This window comes from Orcinus orca, chromosome 8 (genome assembly GCF_937001465.1).
Source record: "Orcinus orca chromosome 8, mOrcOrc1.1, whole genome shotgun sequence".
NCBI classification, from domain to species: Eukaryota; Metazoa; Chordata; class Mammalia; order Artiodactyla; family Delphinidae; genus Orcinus; species Orcinus orca.
In genome coordinates, this window is record NC_064566.1 from 83,969,079 (window position 1) to 83,988,662 (window position 19,584).

At 35.6% G+C, this 19,584-nt stretch overlaps 1 protein-coding gene and 1 pseudogene across 1 annotated transcript in view; both read left to right on the plus strand.

Annotated features, from left to right (window-relative positions):
• The window catches only part of LOC105748792 (HIG1 domain family member 1A, mitochondrial-like), a 34,548-nt pseudogene extending 26,699 nt beyond the window's left edge, over window positions 1-7,849 (plus strand).
• GUCY1A2 (guanylate cyclase 1 soluble subunit alpha 2) overlaps window positions 1-19,584 on the plus strand; it is a 436,347-nt gene that overhangs the window by 405,035 nt on the left and 11,728 nt on the right. The window lies entirely within an intron of this gene.

The following is a 19,584-nucleotide window of genomic DNA, read 5'->3' on the forward strand; positions in this document are numbered from 1 at the left end:
TGCCATTGATTTCTTTGTTTCTATTTCATTTATTTCTGCTCTGATCTTTATGAGTTCCTTCCTTCAACTTTCAGTTTTCTTTGTTCTTCTTTTTCTACTTGCTTTATGTGTAAGATTAGATTGTTTATTTCAGATTTTTCTTGTTTCTTGCAATGAGCTTGAATTGCTATAAACTTCCCTCTTAGAACTGCTTTTGCTGTATCCCATGGGATTTTTTTTTCTTTCAGAGATTGTTTTATTCCTTGAAACAGTTCAAATAAACATTCATATTGAGGAGACACTGATTTTCACCTCCAGAAATGAATTGAAATTCAGAGATGTTTGTTTGGATTTTAAAAATAAATTTCTATATACCATCCATTATAGGCACAAATTATTTTAAATTTTCAATATTATAATGTGTATTAACTTGGCATTATCCTACCTCAAGTGCCACAATTTCTGATTTGAAATTCTAAAATTCTGAGAACTTATTTGCTATCTGCATCTAATCTTACCTGAAGTGATGAGATTCTTTGTTTTTTGTGTTGTTTTTTTTATTTTTATTTTTTACGTCTTTATTAGAGTATAATTGCTTTACAATGCGGTGTTAGTTTCAGCTTTATAACAAAGTGAATCAGTTATACATATACATAAGTCCACATATCTCTTCCCTCTTGTGTCTCCCTCCCTCTCACCCTCACTATTCCACCCCTCTAGGTGGTCACAAAGCACTGAGCTGATCTCCCTGTGCTATGTGGCTGCTTCCCATGAGCTATCTATTTTACGTTTGGTAGTGTATATATGCACATGCCACTCTCTCACTTTGTCCCAGCTTACACTTCCCTCTCTGCGTATCCTCAAGTCCATTCTCTAGTAGGTCTGTGTCTTTATTCCCGTTTTGTCCCTAGGTTCTTCATGAGCTTTTTTTTTTAAGATTATATATATATATGTGTGTTAGCATATAGTATTTTCTGTTTTTGACTTACTTCACTCTGTATTACAGACTCTAGGTACATCCACCTCACTACAAATAACTCAATTTCGAATCTTTTTATGGCTGAGTAATATTCCACTGTATATATGTGCTACATCTTCTTTACCATTCATCTGTTGATGGTTGCTTCCATGTCCTGACTATTGTAAATACAGCTGTAATGAATATTGTGGTACATAACTCTTTTTGAATTATGGTTTTCTCAGGGTACATGCCCAGAAGTGGGATTGCTGGGTCATACGGTAGTTCTATTTTCAGTATTTCAAGGAACGTCCACACTGTTCTCCATAGTGGCTATCAAGTTACATTCCCACCAACAGTGCAAGAGGGTTCCCTTTTGTGCACACCCTCTCCAGCATTTATTGTTTGTAGATTTTGTGATGATGACCATTCTGACTTGTGTGAGACGATATCTCATTATAGTTTTCATTTGCATTTCTCTAATGATTACTGATGTTGAGCATCCTTTCATGTGTTTGTTGGCAATCTGTATATCTTCCCTGGAGAAATGTCTATTTAAGTCTTCTGCCCATTCTTGGATTGGGTTTTTTGTTTTTTTTTGGTATTGAGCTGCATGAACAGCTTGTAAATTTTGGAGATTAATCCTTTGTCAGTTGCTTCATTTGCAAATATTTTCTCCCATTCTGAGGGTTGTCTTTTCATCTTGTTTATGGTTTCCTTTGCTGTGCAAAAGGATTTAAGCTTCATTAGGTCCCATTTCTTTAGTTTTGTTTTTATTTCCATTTCTCTAGGAGGTGCGTCAAAAAGGATCTTGCTGTGATTTATGTTTTAGAGTGTTCTTGCCTATGTTTTCTTTTAAGAGTTTTATAATGTCTGGCCTTATATTTAGATCCTTAATCCATCTGAGTTTACTTTTGTGTATGTGTTAGGGAGAGTTCTAATTTCATTCTTTTCCATGTAGCTGTCCAGTTTTCCCAGCACCACTTATTGAAGAGGCTGTCTTTTCTCCACTGTATACTCTTACCTCTTTTATCAAAGATAAGGTGACCCTGTTTGTGTGGGTTTATCTCTGGGCTTTCTATCCTGTTCCATTGATCTATATTTCTGTTTTGTGCCAGTACCAAACTCTCTTATTTACTGTAGCTTTGTAATATAGTCTGTAGTCAGGGAAACTGATTCTTCAGGCTCTGTTTTTCTTTCTAGGATTGCTTTGGCTCTTCAGGGTCTTTTGTGTTTCCATACAAATAGTGAATTTTTTTGTTCTACTTCTATGAAAAATGTCAGTGGTAGTTTGATAGGGATTGCATTGAATCTGTAGATTGCTTTGGGTAGTATATTCATTTTGACAACGTTTATTCTTCCAGTCGAAAAACATGGTATATCTCTCCCTCTATTTGTATCATCTTTAATTTCTTTCATTAGAGTCTTATAATTTTCTGCATACAGGTCTTTTGTCTCCTTAGGTAGGTTTATTACTAGATATTTTATTCTTTTTGTTGCAATGGTAAACGGCAGTGTTTTCTTATTTTCACTTTCAGCTTTTTCAGCATTAGTGTACTGGAATGCCAGAGATTTTTGTGCATTAATTTTGTATTCTGCTACTTTACCAAATTCATTGATAAACTCTGGTAGTTTTCTGGTAGCATCTTTAGGAATCTCTATGTATAATATCATGTCATCTGCAAACAGTGACATCTTTACATCATCTTTGCAGATTTGGATTCCTTTTATTTCTTTTTCTTCTCTGATTGTTGTGGCTAAAACTTCCAAAACTATGTTGAATAAGAGTGGTGAGAGTGGGCACCCTTGTCTTGTTCCTGATCTTAGTGGAAATGCTTTCAGTTTTTCACCATTTCGGGCGATGTTGGCTGTGGGTTTGTCATATACGGCCTTTATTATGTTGAGGCAAGTTCCCTCTATGCCTACATTCTAGAGGGTTTTTATCATAAATTGGTGTTGAATTCTGTCAAAAGCTTTCTCTGCATCTATTAAGATCATCATATGGTTTTTCTCCTTCAATTTGTTAATATGGTGTATCATATTGATTGGTTTGCATGTATTGAAGAATCCTTGCATTCCTGGGATAAACCTGCCTTGATTATGGTGTATGATCCTTTTAATGTGTTGTTGGATTCTGTTTGCTAGTATTTTGTTGAGGATTTTTGCATCTATGTTCATCAGTGTTATTGGCCTGTAGTTTTGTTTCTTTTTCACATCTTTGTCTGGCTTTGGTATCAGTGTGTTGGTGGCCTCATAGAATGAGCTTGGGAGTGTTCCTCCCTCTGCTATATTCTGGAAGAGTTTTAGAAAGGTAGGTGTTAGCTCTTCTCTAAGTGTTTGATAGAATTTGCCTGTGAAGCCAACTGGTCCTGGGTTTTGTTTGTTGGAAGATTTTAATAACAGTTTCGATTTCAGTGCTTGTGATTGGTCTGTTCATATTTTCTATTTCCTCCTGTTTCAGTCTCGGAAGGTTTTGCATTTCTAAGAATTTGTCCATTTCTTCCAGGCTGTCCCTTTAATTGGCATATAGTTGATTGCAGTATTCTCTCATGATCCTTTATGTTTCTGCCGTGTCAGTTGTTACTTCTTTTTCATTTCTAATTCTATTGATTTGAGTCTTCTCCCTTTTTTTCTTGATGAGCCTGGCTAATGGTTTATCAATTTTGTTTATCTTCTCAAAGAACCAGCTTTTAATTTTATGGATCTTTGCTATCGTTTCCTTCATTTCTTTTTCATTTATTTCTGATCTGATCTTTATGATTTCTTTCCTTATCTTAATTTGGTGTTTTTTGTTCTTCTTTCTCTAATAGCTTAAGGTGTAAGGTTAGGTTGTTTATCTGAGATGTTTCTTGTTTCTTAAGGTAGGATTGTATTGCTATAAACTTCCCTCTGAGAACTGCTTTTGCTGCATCCTATAGGCTTTGGGTCATTGTGTTTTCATTGTCCTTTTTTTCTAGGTATTTTTTGATTTCTTCTTTGATTTCTTCAGTTTTCCCTTGGTTATAAAGCAGTGTAATGTTTAGCCTCCATGTGTTTGTAATTTTTACATATTTTTTCCTGTAATTGATATCTAGTCTCATAGCATTGTAGTCGGTAAAGAAACTTGATATGATTTCAATTTCTTAAATTTACCATGGCTTGACTTATGGGCCAAGATATGATCTATCCTGGAGAATGTTCCATGAGCACTTCAGAAGAATGTGTATTCTGTTGTTTTGGGATGGAATGCCATATAAATGTCAATTAAGTCTATCTTGTTTAATGTATCTTTTAAAGCTTGTGTTTCCTTATCTATTTTTATTTTTGATGAACTGTCCACTGGTGAAAGTGAGGTGTTAAAATCCCCTACTATGATTGTGTTACTGTGAATTTCCCCTTTTACGGCACTTAGTATTTGCCTTACGTATTGAGGTGCTCATATGTTGAGTGCATAAATATTTACAATTGTTACATCTTCTTCTTGGATCAATCCCCTGATCATTAGGTAGGGTTCTTTTTTGTCTCTTGTAATAATCTTTGTTTTAAAGTCTATTTTGTCTGATAGGAGAATTGCTACTCCAGCTTTCTTTTGATTTCCATTTGCATGGAATATCTTTTTCCACCCCCTCACTTTCAGTCTGTACGTGTCTCTAGGTCTGAAGTGGATCTCTTGTAGACAGCATATATATGGGTCTTGTTTTTGTATCCATTCAGCCAGTCTATCTTTTGGTTGGAGCATTTAATCCATTTACATTTAAGGTAATTATTAATATCTATGTTCCTATTACCATTTTGTTAATTGTTTTGGGTTTGTTATTTTAGGTCTTCTTATTCTGTTTTGTTTCCTGCCTAGAGAAGTTCCTTTAGCATTTGCTGTAAAGCTGGTTTTGTGGTACTTAATTCTCTTAACTTTTGCTTGTCTATAAATGTTTTAATTTCTCCATCAAATCTGAACAAGATCCTTGCTGTGTAGAGTAGTCTTGGTTATAGGTTTTACTCCTTCATCACTTTAAATATTTCCTGCCACTACCTTCTGGCTTGCAGCATTTCTGCTGAAAGATCAGCTGTTAACCTTATGGGGATTCCCTTTTATGTTATTTGTTGTTTCCCCTTGCTGCTTTTAATATGTTTTGTTTGTATTTAATTTTTGACAGTTTTATTTATATGTGTCTTGGTGTGTGTCTCCTTGGATTTATCCTGTATGGGACTCTCTGTGCTTCCTGGACTTTATTAACTATTTCCTTTCCCATATTAGGGAAGTTTTCAACTATAATCTCTTCAAATATTTTCTCAGTCCCTTTCTGTTTCTCTTCTTTTTCTGGGACCCATGTAATTCGAATGTTGGTGTGTTTAATGTTGTCCCAGAGGTCTCTGAGACTGTCCTCAATTCTTTTCATTATTTTTTCTTTATTCTACTCTGCCATAATTATTTCCACTATTTTATGTTCCAGGTCACTTATCCATTCTTCTGCCTCAGTTATTCTGCTATTGATTCCTTCTAGAGAATTTTTAATTTCCTTTATTGTGTTGTTCATTCACTGTTTGTTTGCTGTTTATTTCTTCTAGGCCTTGTTAAATGTTTCTTGTATTTTCTCCATTTTATTTCCAAGATTTTAGATCATCTTTACTATCATTATTCTGAATTCTTTTTCAGGTTGTCTGCCTATTTCATTTTCATTTGTTAGGTCTGGTGGGTTTTTGCCTTGCTCCTTCAACTGCTGTGTGTTTCTCTCTCTTCTCATTTTGCTTAACTTACTGTGTTTGAGGTGTTCTTTTTGCAGGCTGCAGGTTCTTAGTTCCCATTGTTTTTGGTGTCTGTCTCCAGTGGCTAAGGTTGGTTCAGTGGTTTGTGTAGGGTTCCTGGCTGGAGGGGCCTAGTGCCTGTGTTCTGGTGGATGAGGCTGGATCTTGTCTTTCTGGTGGGCAGGTCCAGGTCAGGTGGTGTGTTTTGTGGTGTCTCTGGCCTTATGATTTTACATAGCCTATCTGCTAATGGACGGGGTTGTGCTTCTGTCTTGCTAGTTGTTTGGCATAGGGTGTCTAGCACTGTAGCTTGCTGGTCATTGAGTGGAGCTGGGTCTTGGTGTTGAGATGGAAATCTCTGGGAGATTTTCACTGTTTGATATTACGTGGAGCTTGGAGGTCTCTTGTGGACCAGTGTCCTGAACTTGGCTCTCCCACCTCAGAGGAACAGACTTGATGTCTGGCTGGAGTACCAAGAGCCTGTAATCCACATGGCTCAGAATAAAAGGGGAAAAAAATAAAGAAAGAATGAAGATAAAAGAAAAGAAAGTAAAATAAAATAAATTTATTAAAATAAAAAATAATTATTTTAAAAAATTTAAAATTAAAAAGAAAAGAAAGAAAGATAGAAGAGAGCAGCCAAACCAAAAATCAAATTCACCAATGATAACAAGTGCTAAAAACTATACTAAAAATTAAAAAAAATTAAGGACAGATAGAACCCTAGGACAAATGTTAAAAGCAAAGCTATACACACAAAATCACACACAGAAGCATAGGCATACACACTCACAAAAAGAGAAAAAGGGGAAATATATATATATATATATATATATATATATATATAGTTGCTACCAAAGTCCATCTCCTCAATTTGGTATGATTTGTTGTCTATTCAGGTATTCCACAGATGCAGGGTACATCAAGTTGATTGTGGAGATTTAATCCGCTGCTCCTCAGCCTATTGAGAGAAATTTCCCTTTCTTTTCTTTGTTTGCACTACTCCTAGGGTTCAGCTTTGGATTGGCCCCGCCTCTGTGTATAGGTAACCTGAGAGCGTCTGTTCTTTGCTCAGACAGGATGGGGTTAAAGGAGCAGCTGATTCGGCAGCTCTGGCTCACTCAGGCCGGGGAGAGGGAGGGGTACAGAATGCGGGACGAGCCTGTGGCAGCAGAGGCCAGTGTGACGTTGAACCAGCTTGAGGCACACTGTGTGTTCTCCCGGGGAAGTTGTCCCTGGATCACGGGACCCTGAAGTGGCAGGCTGCACAGGGTCCCAGGAGAGGAGGTGTGGATAGTGACCTGTGATTGCACACAGGCTTCTTGGTAGCTGCAGCTGCAGCCTTAGTGTCTCATGCCCATCTCTGGGGTCCATGCTGATAGCTGTGGCTCACTCCCATCTCTGGAGCTCCTTTAAGTCACACTCTTAATCCCCTCTCCTCGTGCACCAGGAAACAAAGAGGCAAGAAAAAGTCTCTTTCCTCTTCGGCAGCTACAGCCTTTTTCCTGGACTCCCTCCCTGCTGGCTGTGGCACACTAGCCCCTTCAGTCTGTGTTCACACAGCCAGCCCCAGTCCTCTCCCTGCAGCCCATAGGTTTTGGATCATTGTGTTTTCATTGTATTTTGTTTCTATTTTTTTATTTCTTCTTTGATGTCTTCAGTGATTTCTTGGTTATTTAGCAGCACACTGTTCAGCCTCCATGTATTGTGGTTTTTACAGTTTTTTCCTGTAATTGATTTCTAACCTCATACCATTGTGTTTGGAAAAGATGATTGATAAAATTTCAATTTTCTTAAATTTTCCAAGGCTTGATTTGTGATCCAAGATGTGATCTCTTCTGGAGAACAGAACCAGAGAACTTAAGTGACTTAAAGAAATCCTGTAGTTCTCAAAAGATCCTTCAATCACTGTCTACCAACACAAATATTTCTCTTTCTTCATATAATGAAGATCATGGATCTAAATTTATTTGAATAGCCAGAGGGGCACAATTTGTCCCCATTGGAATGGCAGGTTTTGCAGCAATCGTTGTGTATGAATTATATAAATTGAAGAGAAGGGAAAATACTAAAATGTCCATTCACCTGATTCACATGTGCCTGGCAACCCAAAGCTTTGTTGCAGGAACAACGACTCTTGGTATGGACTATTCTATGTATCAGGAATTCTGGCCAAAATCTAAACCTTAGAAAAGATGCTGTCTTGGTCTTGTTGATAGTGCTTGCTTTAGTCAGGTATCTTATATTGAGGTTATATATTTATGTTGAAAATAAATTGTTTGAGTGGGTGAGACAATAACATGGTAATTTGAAAGTGGCTTCTTTTTTTGCAGGTTTGATTTGCCTGGTCATGAAATTATTGGTGACTAGCTCACTAACTATGTCATTCAAGGGAATCAAATTAGCACAAAAGAAACATGTCACTTTTACACACACATGATAATGGTAAAATGTCCACCTTCTTAAGCTCTCCTCATGAAATTAGTTCTAAAGAAGCCAATCGTGAAATACTCCTAGCTGCTACAAAATATCACATGCTTTTGATGTTACATAGGAATTCTATTTGTTTTATGGCATTCTGTTTTTAGGACTGGTTGGCTCTTGAAGAACCCTTTCAGAACAATACATAGAATATAATATTATAATATTATAAGCCTCCCCACACTAACCAATTGTGTGTGTTTAAACCAAACATGAAAAGCTGATAATAGAGCTGCTTAGAAGTAGTATTTATTTCAGGATCATACTTGTAAATATGGTAATAACTTAATTATGGATCCTAGTTTTGCTCTTTTGTTATTGCAGAATTTTATTTTGCTGCCGCTATTTTAGAATAATTTTTAAATGTCACCTTCAAGCAGAAATATGTATTTTAAGTGCTAATGAAAAGGTAAATGGAAAACACTGTTTAAAGTGTGTATAGTATGTTTATTTTCTAAGAATCATAAATATTAAACTAAATAAATTATCTATAATGGAAGTGATTAATGATTTTTGAGCAAGCTGATTTGGTCAGACATTTTATACAAACTTTGGTATACTACAGAATGCTTTATTGCATTTGTGAAGTTCTCTCCTCTAACCTGAATTTATATTCTGTGGTGATAACAAGGGGAATGTAATGTTAATAAAATGTGAACACTTTAAAAGAAAAAAAAGGAAGAATGAGGAGGAGGAGGGTTAAACTCTTGAAGAAGAGAAAAAACTTCACTTTTTGTTTTCTAGTTCCTAAATATTTTCTTCAGGCTGATTTGCCTTCTTTGGGATTGAAGTCATTACAACTTTCTATGTTCTCCTTACAAAGATCTAGGCTAACTCTACTTATGATTGGTTCAGGAATACATCAAATAGAGAACACAGAATTCTTTAAAATTTTTTCTACATTTAATATTTTAATAATGAAGTCAATGAAGGAGTGTTCATTTTAAAAATGTGCATATTTTTTTCCTTCCACTCCATCCTTTGCCTTTTATACAGAAAGACTAGTGTGATATTGGACTTTTTTTTTTTTTAACATCTCTATTGGGGCACAATTGCTTCACAATGGTGTGCTAGTTTCTGCCCCACAACAAACTGAATCAGCTATACATACACACACGTTCCCATATCTCTTCCCCCTTGCGTCTCCCTCCCTCCCATCCTCCCCATCCCACCCCTCCAGGCGGTTACAAACCACCGAGGTGATCTCCCTGAACCGCGCGGCTGCTTCCCACCAGCCATCTACCCTACGCTCAGTAGTGTATACATGTCCATGCCCCTCTCTCACCCCATCACAGCTCACCCCTCCTCCTCCCCATATCCTCAAGTCTGTTCTCTAGTAGGTCTGTGTCCCCATTCCTGTCTTACCCCTAGGTTCTTCATGACATTTTTTTCTTAAATTCCATATATATGTGTTAGCATACAGTATTTGTCATTCTCTTTCTGTCTTACTTCACTCTGTATGATAGACTCTAGGTCTATCCACCTCATTACAAATAGCTCAACTTCGTTTCTTTTTATGGCTGAGTAATATTCCATTGTATATATGTGCCACATCTTCTTTATCCATTCACCCGAAGATCAGCACGTAGGTTGTTTCCATCTCCAGCCTATTGTAAATAGAGCTGCAGTGAACATTTTAGTACATGACTCTTTTTGAATTATGGTTTTCTCAGGGTATATGCCCAGTAGTGGGATTGCTGGGTCATATGGTAGTTCTATTTGTAGTTTTTTAAGGAACCTCCATACTGTTCTCCATAGTGGCTGTACCAATTCACATTCCCACCAGCAGTGCAAGAGTGTTCCCTTTTCTCCACACCCTCTGCACAATTTATGGTTTCTAGATTTTTTGATGATGGCCATTCTGACTGGTGTGAGATGATACCTCATTGTAGTTTTGATTTGCATTTCTCTAATGGTTAATGATGTTGAGCATTCTTTCATGTGTTTGTTGGCAGTCTGTATATCTTCTTTGCAGAAATGTCTATATAGGTCTTCTGCCCATTTTTGGATTGGGTTATTTGATTTTTTGTTATTGAGCTGCTTGTAAATTTTGGAAATTATTCCTTTGTCACTTGCTTCATTTGCAAATATGTTCACCCATTCTGAGGGTTGTCTTTTCGTCTTGTTTAGGGTTTCCTTTGCTGTGCAAAATCTTTGAAGTTTCATTAGGTCCCATTTGTTTATTTTTGTTTTTATTTCCATTTCTCTAGGAGGTGGGTCAAAAAGGATGTTGCTGTGATTTATGTCATACAGTGTTCTGCCTATATTTTCCTCTAAGAGTTTGATAGTTTCTGGCCTTACATTTAGGTCTTTAATCCATTTTGAGCTTATTTTTGTGTATGGGGTTAGGGAGTGATCTAATCTCATATTTTTACATGTACCTGCCCAGTTTTCCCAGCCCACTTATTGAAGAGGCTGACCTTTCCCCACTGTACATTCCTGCTTCCTTTATCAAAGATAAGGTGACCATATGTGTGTGTGTTTATCTCTGGGCATTCTATCCTTTTCCATTGATCTATCTTTCTGTTTTTGTGCCAGTACCATACTGTCTTGAATACTGTAGCTTTGTAGTATAGTCAAAGTCAGGGAGCCTGATTCCTCCAGCTCCATTTTTCGCTCTCAAGATTGCTTTGGTTATTCAGGGTCTTTTGTGTTTCCATACAAATTGTGAAAGTTTTTGTACTAGTTCTGTGAAAAATGCCAGTGGTAGTTTGATAGGGATTGCATTGAATCTGTAGATTGCTTTGGGTAGTAGAGTCATTTTCACAATGTTGATTCTTCCAATCCAAGAACATGGTATATCTCTCCCTCTATTTGTATCATCTTTAATTTCTTTCACCAGTGTCATAATTTTCTGGATACAGGTCTTTTGTCTCCTTATGTAGTTTTATTCCTAGATATTTTATTCTTGTGTTGCAATGGTAAATGGGAGTGTTTTCTTGATTTCACTTTCAGATTTTTCATCATTAGTGTACAAGAATGCCAGAGATTTCTGTGCATTAATTTTGTATCCTGCTACTTTACCAAATTCATTGATTAGCTCTAATAGTTTGCTGGTAGCATCTTTAGGACTCTCTATGTATAGTATCATGTCATCTGCAAACAGTGACAGCTTTACTTCTTCTTTTCTGATTTGGATTCCTTTTATTTCCTTTTCTTCTCTGATTGCTGCAGCTATAACTTCCAAAACTATGTTGAATAAGAGTGGTGAGAGTGGGCAACCTTGTCTTTTTCCTGATCTTAGTGGAAATGCTTTCAGTTTTTCACCATTGAGGATGATGTTGGCTGTCAGTTTCTCATATATGGCCTTTATTAAGTTGAGGAAAGTTCCCTCTATGCCTACTTTCTGCAGGGTTTTTATCATAAATGGGTGTTGAATTTTGTCAAAAGCTTTCTCTGCATCTATTGAGATGATCATATGGTTTCTCTCCTTCAATTTGTTAATATGGTTTATCACATTGATTGATTTGCATATATTGAAGAATCCTTGCATTCCTGGAATAAACCCCACTTGATCATGGTGTATGATCCTTTTAATGTGCTGTTGGATTCTGTTTGCTAGTATTTTGTGAGCATTTTTGCATCTATGTTCATCAGTGATATTGGCCTGTAGTTTTCTTTCTTCGTGACATCCTTGTCTGGTTTTGGTATGAAGGTGATGGTGGCCTCATAGAATGAATTTGGGAGTGTTCCTCCCTCTGCTATATTTTGGAAAAGTTTGAGAAGGATAGGTGTTAGCTCTTCTCTAAATGTTTGATAGAATTCACCTGTGAAGCCATCTGGTCCTGGGCTTTTATTTGTTGGAAGATTTTTAATCACAGTTTCAATTTCAGTGCCTGAGATTGGTTTGTTCTTATTTTCTATATCTTCCTGATTCAGTCTTGGCAGGTTGTGCATTTCTAAGAATTTGTCCATTTCTTCCAGGTTGTCCATTTTATTTGCATAGAGTTGCTGGTAGTAATCTCTCATGATTTTTTGTATTTCTGCAGTGTCAGTTGTTACTTCTCCTTTTTCATTTCTAATTCTATTGATTTGAGTCTTCTCCCTTTTTCTCTTGATGAGTCTGGCCAATGTTTTATCTATTTTGTTTATCTTCTCAAAGAACCAGCTTTTAATTTTATTGATCTTTGCTTCATTTCCTTCATTTCTTTTTCATTTATTTCTGATCTGATTTTTATGATTTCTCTCCTTCTGCTACCTTTGGGGTTTTTTTGTTCTACTTTCTCTAATTGCTTTAGGTGCAAGGTTAGGTTATTTATTCTAGATGTTTCCTGTTTCTTAAGGTGGGCTTGTATCACTATAAACTTCCTTCTTAGAACTGCTTTTGCTGCATCCCATAGGTTTTGGGTCGTCATGTCTCCATTGTCATTTGTTTCTAGGTATTTTTTGATTTTCTCTTAGATTTCTTCAGTGATCACTTCGTTATTAAGTAGTGTATTGTTTAGCCACCATGTGTTTGTATTTTTTACAGATCTTTTCCTGTAATTGATATCTAGTCTCATAGCGTTGTGTTCGGAAAAGATACTTGATACAATTTCAATTTTCTTAAATTTACCAAGGCTTGATTTGTGACCCAAGATATGATCTATCCTGGAGAATGTTCCATGAGCCCTTGAGAAAAATGTGTATTCTGTTGTTTTTGGATGGAGTGTCCTATAAATATCAATTAAGTCCATCTTATTTAATGTATCATTTAAAGCTTGTGTTTCCTTATTTATTTTCATTTTGGATGCTCTGTCCATTGGTGAAAGTCGGGTGTTAAAGTCCCCTACTATGAATGTGTTACTGTCGATTTCCCCTTTTATGGCTGTCAGTATCTTCCTTATGTATTGAGGTGTTCCTATGTTGGGTGCATAAATATTTACAATTGTTATATCTTCTTCTTGGATTGATCCCTTGATCATTATGTAGTGTCCTTCTTTGTCTCTTCTAATAATCTTTATTTTAAAGTCTATTTTGTCTGATATGAGAATTTCTACTCCAGCTTTCTTCTGGTTTCCATTTGCATGGAATATCTTTTTCCATCCCCTTACTTTCAGTCTGTATGTGTCTCTAGGTCTGAAGTGGGTCTCTTGTAGACAGCATATATATGGGTCTTGTTTTTGTATCCATTCAGCCAATCTGTGTCTTTTGGTGGGAGCATTTAGTCCTGGACTTATTTTTTTTTTAATTATTTTGATCAAAGGAGTAAAAAATGTGAAGAAATTATTTAATTTATAAGAACTGATTACAGTTAATTTTTCTAATCTCTCATTTGCCACCTCTTTTTGAAATTTTGCCTGTAGACATGTAATTCTTCTTTGTGTTTTTAATTTTAACTCTCTTTGATTTTTAGTCTGTTAAATGGAGGTTTTAGGCTTTTACAGCTGAAAATTGACAATGTCCACAGAAACCAATGGAGCAGAATTATCTTCAGCTATTCAGTATCCTAAAATTAAGAATTTAAGAAGCACTTGTTTTGCCATCCAAATAAGAAACACATACCAGAATGTGCACTCCCTAGCAAGCACCAGGCACACAGACTGTGGAATTTATAATAAGCACACTTTGCTATGAATACTTAACACAATGTGGTTGCAAAAAGAAATGAGCCAGGGTGTCACAGAGAGCCTCTATGGCTCTCTGCCTTATACTTTTCAGGAACATATAGGGAAACTGTCCCCTTTTGAAAACTTGTCCATTAACTTGAATTTTAAAACCCACAAACATGTTTCTATAAAATTGCTACAAAACCTGCAACTTAAAATCTTTGTAACCTTAAAATGCATACAGATTTGGTGAGCTCCTTCTGTTTATTTCATAGTAAGCCAGATTCTTACTTTCCTTATTTGGACAGGAGTGTTATTTCCAAAGAATGAATTGTTGAATTTCAAGGGATTTTAGGCTGTCTGATTCAATAACTATAGTTTTATTGGGCTTATTTTCAAACTGTATCAGATTTTGGAGCAATGAAGCATAAAGCAGAAATACAGAGCAGAACTTTTATTCCACTCCGATGGAAAGAAGAAGGTGAATAGGAAAAATTGGGAACTACAAAATGCTTAGAAAACCACAAAGAATTTTTACCTTTTTTTATTTTCTTTTCTCAGAACTGTTATCCTTCCCCATCACTCAAAGACGTAGTGTCTAATGCCATCATAACAGAGTCCAAATGCATTCCTTTGCAAAAAGATATTCAGGTAATTAGCAACAGTAGAAAATTCTAATTTAACATTGCAGATTGAACACCTGAGTTTTCATTAATCTTTTCTGAAATGGTAGGAAAATGATAGTAAAAATATAAAACAAGTATAATCCTCTCCCAACGTATACATACAAAAAAGGGAAAAGGAGTTAACAATGGAAGAGAGCAAGATGAAAAGTGTATACTTTAGTGGTATTTGGCTTAGTACAGAGGGGAACAATGATGTCTCAAGTCTTACAGAAGAAGGTACAGATAAGAAGCAAGCTTATACACTCTAACTCTAAATATCAGCTTATTCAGAAAAAGGGAGAAACTAATTAAAGGATTAATTTACAAAGTCCAACACATAACTGAGAGAAATTTCAGAAAAATACAAGAAGTAGAAGCAACCCCAGGTATTTTAAGATGGAAAAGATTTAATACAGTGAATGATATGCTTACAGAACCATGAAAGGGGGAAAAAAGAGCAGATTCTAAGCTGGGTATCTTGAAATGATGCCAGCAAATATAAAATTGGTTAGTTAAGCCTCTGATGTCACTACTGGAATTATAATGGTCTAGGTCTGGAGCCATGGCCACAGCCATACTAAGCTTTGAATCTCAGGAAGCTGAAAAGTGGTTGCCTAAATGTTCATTCCAGCGATTAGGAGGTTGGGTGAAAAAGTCACCACTACTGGGCCATTATCCTGATACTCAGGAAACTAGAAACTGGAGCCTTCTTCTGCAAAATTCTAATCTGATAGCCAGGGTTAATAGTCAGTTGCCAGAAGAAAATGGAATCAACTTCACTTCTGACATTCAAATCTTGAACGAGTGACTCTAATTGTAGGAACCTAATAATCACTCAGAAACTTAGTTGTGAGGATTTTGAAAAATGTGGTTTCTAGCTGGGTAGCCATGTGCTCATCTAAAACTCTATTATTTAGTAAGCATAGATTTGGGAGGGACAAATAACTCTAGAAGTATACAATAGTTTATTTTCCTTGAGATATTGAATGAAAATGGCTCTAAATTTGAGCAGGTGAAACAGGGGGACTAAGTAACAGTCTATATACTGAACAGTGAGATTCCCAGTTCATTTCCTCCATTTAACTTCCAGAATGCTGGAAGCCAGGTTTAATGTCACAGGCGTGATTGGAACATTGTTACTTGGACAAATTAACCCAAGGGAAAAATGCTAAAAATATTGATATTTGGGAGCCCTAATGAAATGCCCAAAAGAAACCCACAATTTTATAAAATCTTGCCACACATAAAGCTTCCAATCAGATTGTACTGTATCACAGTTAAGTAAAAGGGACTTCCAATGATATTAGTCATTTTTGAATGTCTTTAATATGAAAGAGAAAAACCAAAATAAGCAAGCAAACAACAACAACCAAAAAAAAAGAAAATCCCAGCAACAAGTAGTCAATAATCATTTGGAGGAAATGGAGGCAATATAGAGAACAGAAGAAAATCAAAAAGGATGATTAATATTATCATAGATTTAAGATTGTAAGTAAGAACAAAACACTTAATAAATGAAACAATCATATAACAAATATGAGCTCTTGGAAATTAAAAATATAATACCTGAAGTTATAAAATTGTTTTAAAATCCTTGTGAGGATTACAAGATAATATTAGAGGAAATCATACAGAAAGTAGAATAGAAAAATGAGCAAGTAAATCACAAAGAAAAGAAAACAACTGGAGGATCAATTTACCAAGTCCAATATATAACTAAGCAGAAATCCAGAAAGAAAAATACAGAATAAATGTAAAAAATTATCAACAAAATAACAAAAAAATTCTCAAAAATGAAAGATATAACTTGTATATCAAAAGGTTCCACTAATGGTCATTTTACTGAATAAAAAGATGCACTGAGGCACCATTATCATTAATTTTTATAAAACCAGAGACAGAAAGATGATGATGATGATGATAAAAGAGAGAGAGAGAGACTGACAGAAAGTTTATACCCACCTGAATAGGAAATGGAATGACAAATGACTTTTTAGCAGCAAAATATTGAGGAGAAGATAATTTCCAATCAAGAATTTAATGATGCATCAAACTAATCAAATTGAGAAGAGAACAAAATAAAGACATTTCAGATATTCAGTCTTCAAAAAGTCACTATCCTCAAAAAAAAAAAAAGTCACTATCCTCATATGCTTTCTAGGCCTCAGCTCTGCAAAATGCCTCATATATTATTGTCTCTTGCCTTGGTCTTAATGAATTCTTCTGTGAGCAGTAGCATGGAAATGAATAGATAAGTTTGTAATTACTTTGGTACATAGCATTCTGAGTTGTTGCTCTCTTATAACTTTGCATATTACACAGGTTTTTTTAGTTGTTGAAACAAACAAAAGATTTTCCAATCTTGCATGATGATCTCAAACATGCAGATGTTAGAGGACTGCACATCTAGTTGGTCACTATTAGAGACTGGAAATACATCTATTAATTTCAGCAAGGTTTGTTTTGTCTAGGGAGTTACCCATGACATCAACTCAGCTAAAACAAACAAACAAAAAAAAAAAACACTTTATGAAAAGACATTTTCAGCAAAAATAAAAGTTCCTTCTTTCCATCTCAGTCCTCTCCTGCCCCATAACTATTACAATCAAAACTAGCAATGCATTTGTTCAGCACCTAGCTCTTAGAAGGCATTTAGGAACTAACTGTTGACCAGCTAACTGCTGAAGTCATTGACCAGAAGACTGCATGAAGGCAAAGACTGGCTTGAGAATTGTATTACTGGTTATCTTTCCTAATTCTACAGTCTTGGAGTACTATGAGAAATGCACATAGCAAACAGCCCTAAAGGCCTCCCTAATTAGCAATCAAATCAAAGTATAGATTTGGAGTAAAAGGAATAGAGTAATAAAAGATCAAATTCTAACCTAAGCCATTAGTTTAGAATAATAAACCATTAGGTTAGAATAATATATGACCATCAACCTGTGTATATGACAATTATACATATGTCATATATATGTATATATGACAACCTGTATATATGACTGTATATATGACAATGAAGTATGATCTGAAAAAGACAATAAATCCTAGAATACGATGCCTGAAATGTCACTGTTACAACTTGATTACTTTTTTATAACTCTGGATCTTATGTTAAAATGGAAATTACATTTAGTTCATTTGTACTTCAGTGTAATTTAGTTTCAGGTCCTTTTCTGAGACAGAATACAGGAGAGCACAACGCTTAGTGAAAACAAGGGGTAATGGGCATTCAAACAAGAGCTGAAGGAATCAGAGAACAGCTTCATTACACAGCAGTGAGGGAGCAGCTTCATGGACCTCCATGGAGGTCCGTGGCATGCTTGAGGGCAATCCGATGATCCGTAGAAGCAGTTAATTTTCATCTTGAAAATCAATTTGTAGAAAAAATTCTGTTGAGAAGAGGAAGGGTGACAGGCATGTAAACTAGGATTTGTGTGGCTTCTGAGCACTTGTTAAACATGTTGAAATTCCCAAGTTGTATATCAACCACTTAGGGATTCGAGCTTTATGTAGAGTTTTATGTAGAGTTTTATGTAGATTTATGTAGAGTTTAAGCTTCCATATCAGTCCTGAGCTGCTGAAGAAATGAACTTCTAGGCAAAGCTTTAGAGCCAGCCCAGGGACCTGGACTTAATAAAGCATATCAGAAGGGTCAGAAGTTCTGAGGTGATCAGTGCATGAATTCTTAATCCCTGTATACACATTTGATCATTTATTTATCACCATGACTCATCATGACCAGGTGTGCTGTGTGAAATGTTTCCCCCAACCTCCTGCACAGACCCGCCAGTAATTCATTCAGATTTTCCTATTGGAAATCATCTGAATATTGCACTTCAGTGTTTATATATAAAAAAACTTGCTAAATACTGGATATCATAGGAGCTTGATCAATTTATCCTTATGTGCTCTCATTTTTATAATTAAAATTTAAAACTGTATTTAGTTTATTTATACCAAAACATATACTTATAAAAGAATAAAACTCCATAAAAGTTGATGCATTTGTGATTTTAGCACAGTATATATGAGATGAATTTAAAATGTCAAGAAATTAATTCATTATTAAAAGTTTCCTCCCAGACAAAGTCCAGTGAATTATTTAAGTTGTGGCATCCAAAGTCACTACTGCACCCTCTTTCAGTCATTTACAAGGGTTTTCATAGAAGTTATCCCAATTTTATTATTCATTGTCATAAAAATCTCAATTATAGCAAAATATAAAGACCTTAGTAAGGCAAACAAACTGTAAAGATAGCAAAATTAGGGGGCTTAACATGTAGGAATAGAGAAATGTAGTTTATGTAGAATCCTATTTGTTGATAATGGGCCTTTAAGGAAACTTGTTGGAAAGATTGAGCTTATGGCTCTACTTTATAATTAGTGGAAGTGAACTTCATTGCTCTGGTTCTAGAATTTTGTACTAAGATCCACAGTCATCATTTCTCCCTTTACCCTACAGAATTTCCTCTTTTGGATTTTATCATATGTTGTACCATATGCTGGCTTTTATTCTTAATTTGTGTCATCAGTATTTCTTGCCCTTTAAATTTTATATTAACATATTCTGTGCATGTCCACTTACTCTCTTCCATTCAGAGGACTATTTCAGCATGTTACAAGCACTCAACAAGTGTCTATTGATTGATTGGCATCATTGATACCCACATGTTGCACATTGATGACTGTTCTGAGCTAAGAAAAATTATTCTGGAATTCAATTCTAAATTAAACTATTGTTTAGGGAATTTTACATTTTTTTCTTCTGAAGTAACTGATTGTATATTATATGTAAAGACAATCAACATCTACAAAAACAAAAAGAAAGCAAACAGTACTAAAATGACTTCCATTCTGATTGTGATGTAAAGCTATCTCTAGAGATGTGATGTAAAGCTATCTTAAAGAGAAGTGGCCAAGATGTAGAGTAAGAAGACCCTGAGCTCACCTCCTTCTATGGGCACACCAAATTTACAACTATTTACAGAGCAACTATTGATGAGAACAACCTGAAGCCTAGCAGAGAATATTTTATACAATTAAAGCTATGAAAAATGAACCACAATGATATGGATAGAAGAGACAGACATGCACTGTAGTCAAGACCCATACCCCTAGGTAGATGACCCAGAAAAGGGAGGATATTTACAATTGCAGAGTTTCTCCCCAAGGAGCAAGGGATCCAAGCTCAACATTGGGCTCCCAAACCCCATATGGGCTTCTCAGTCCAGGGGTCCTACACTTG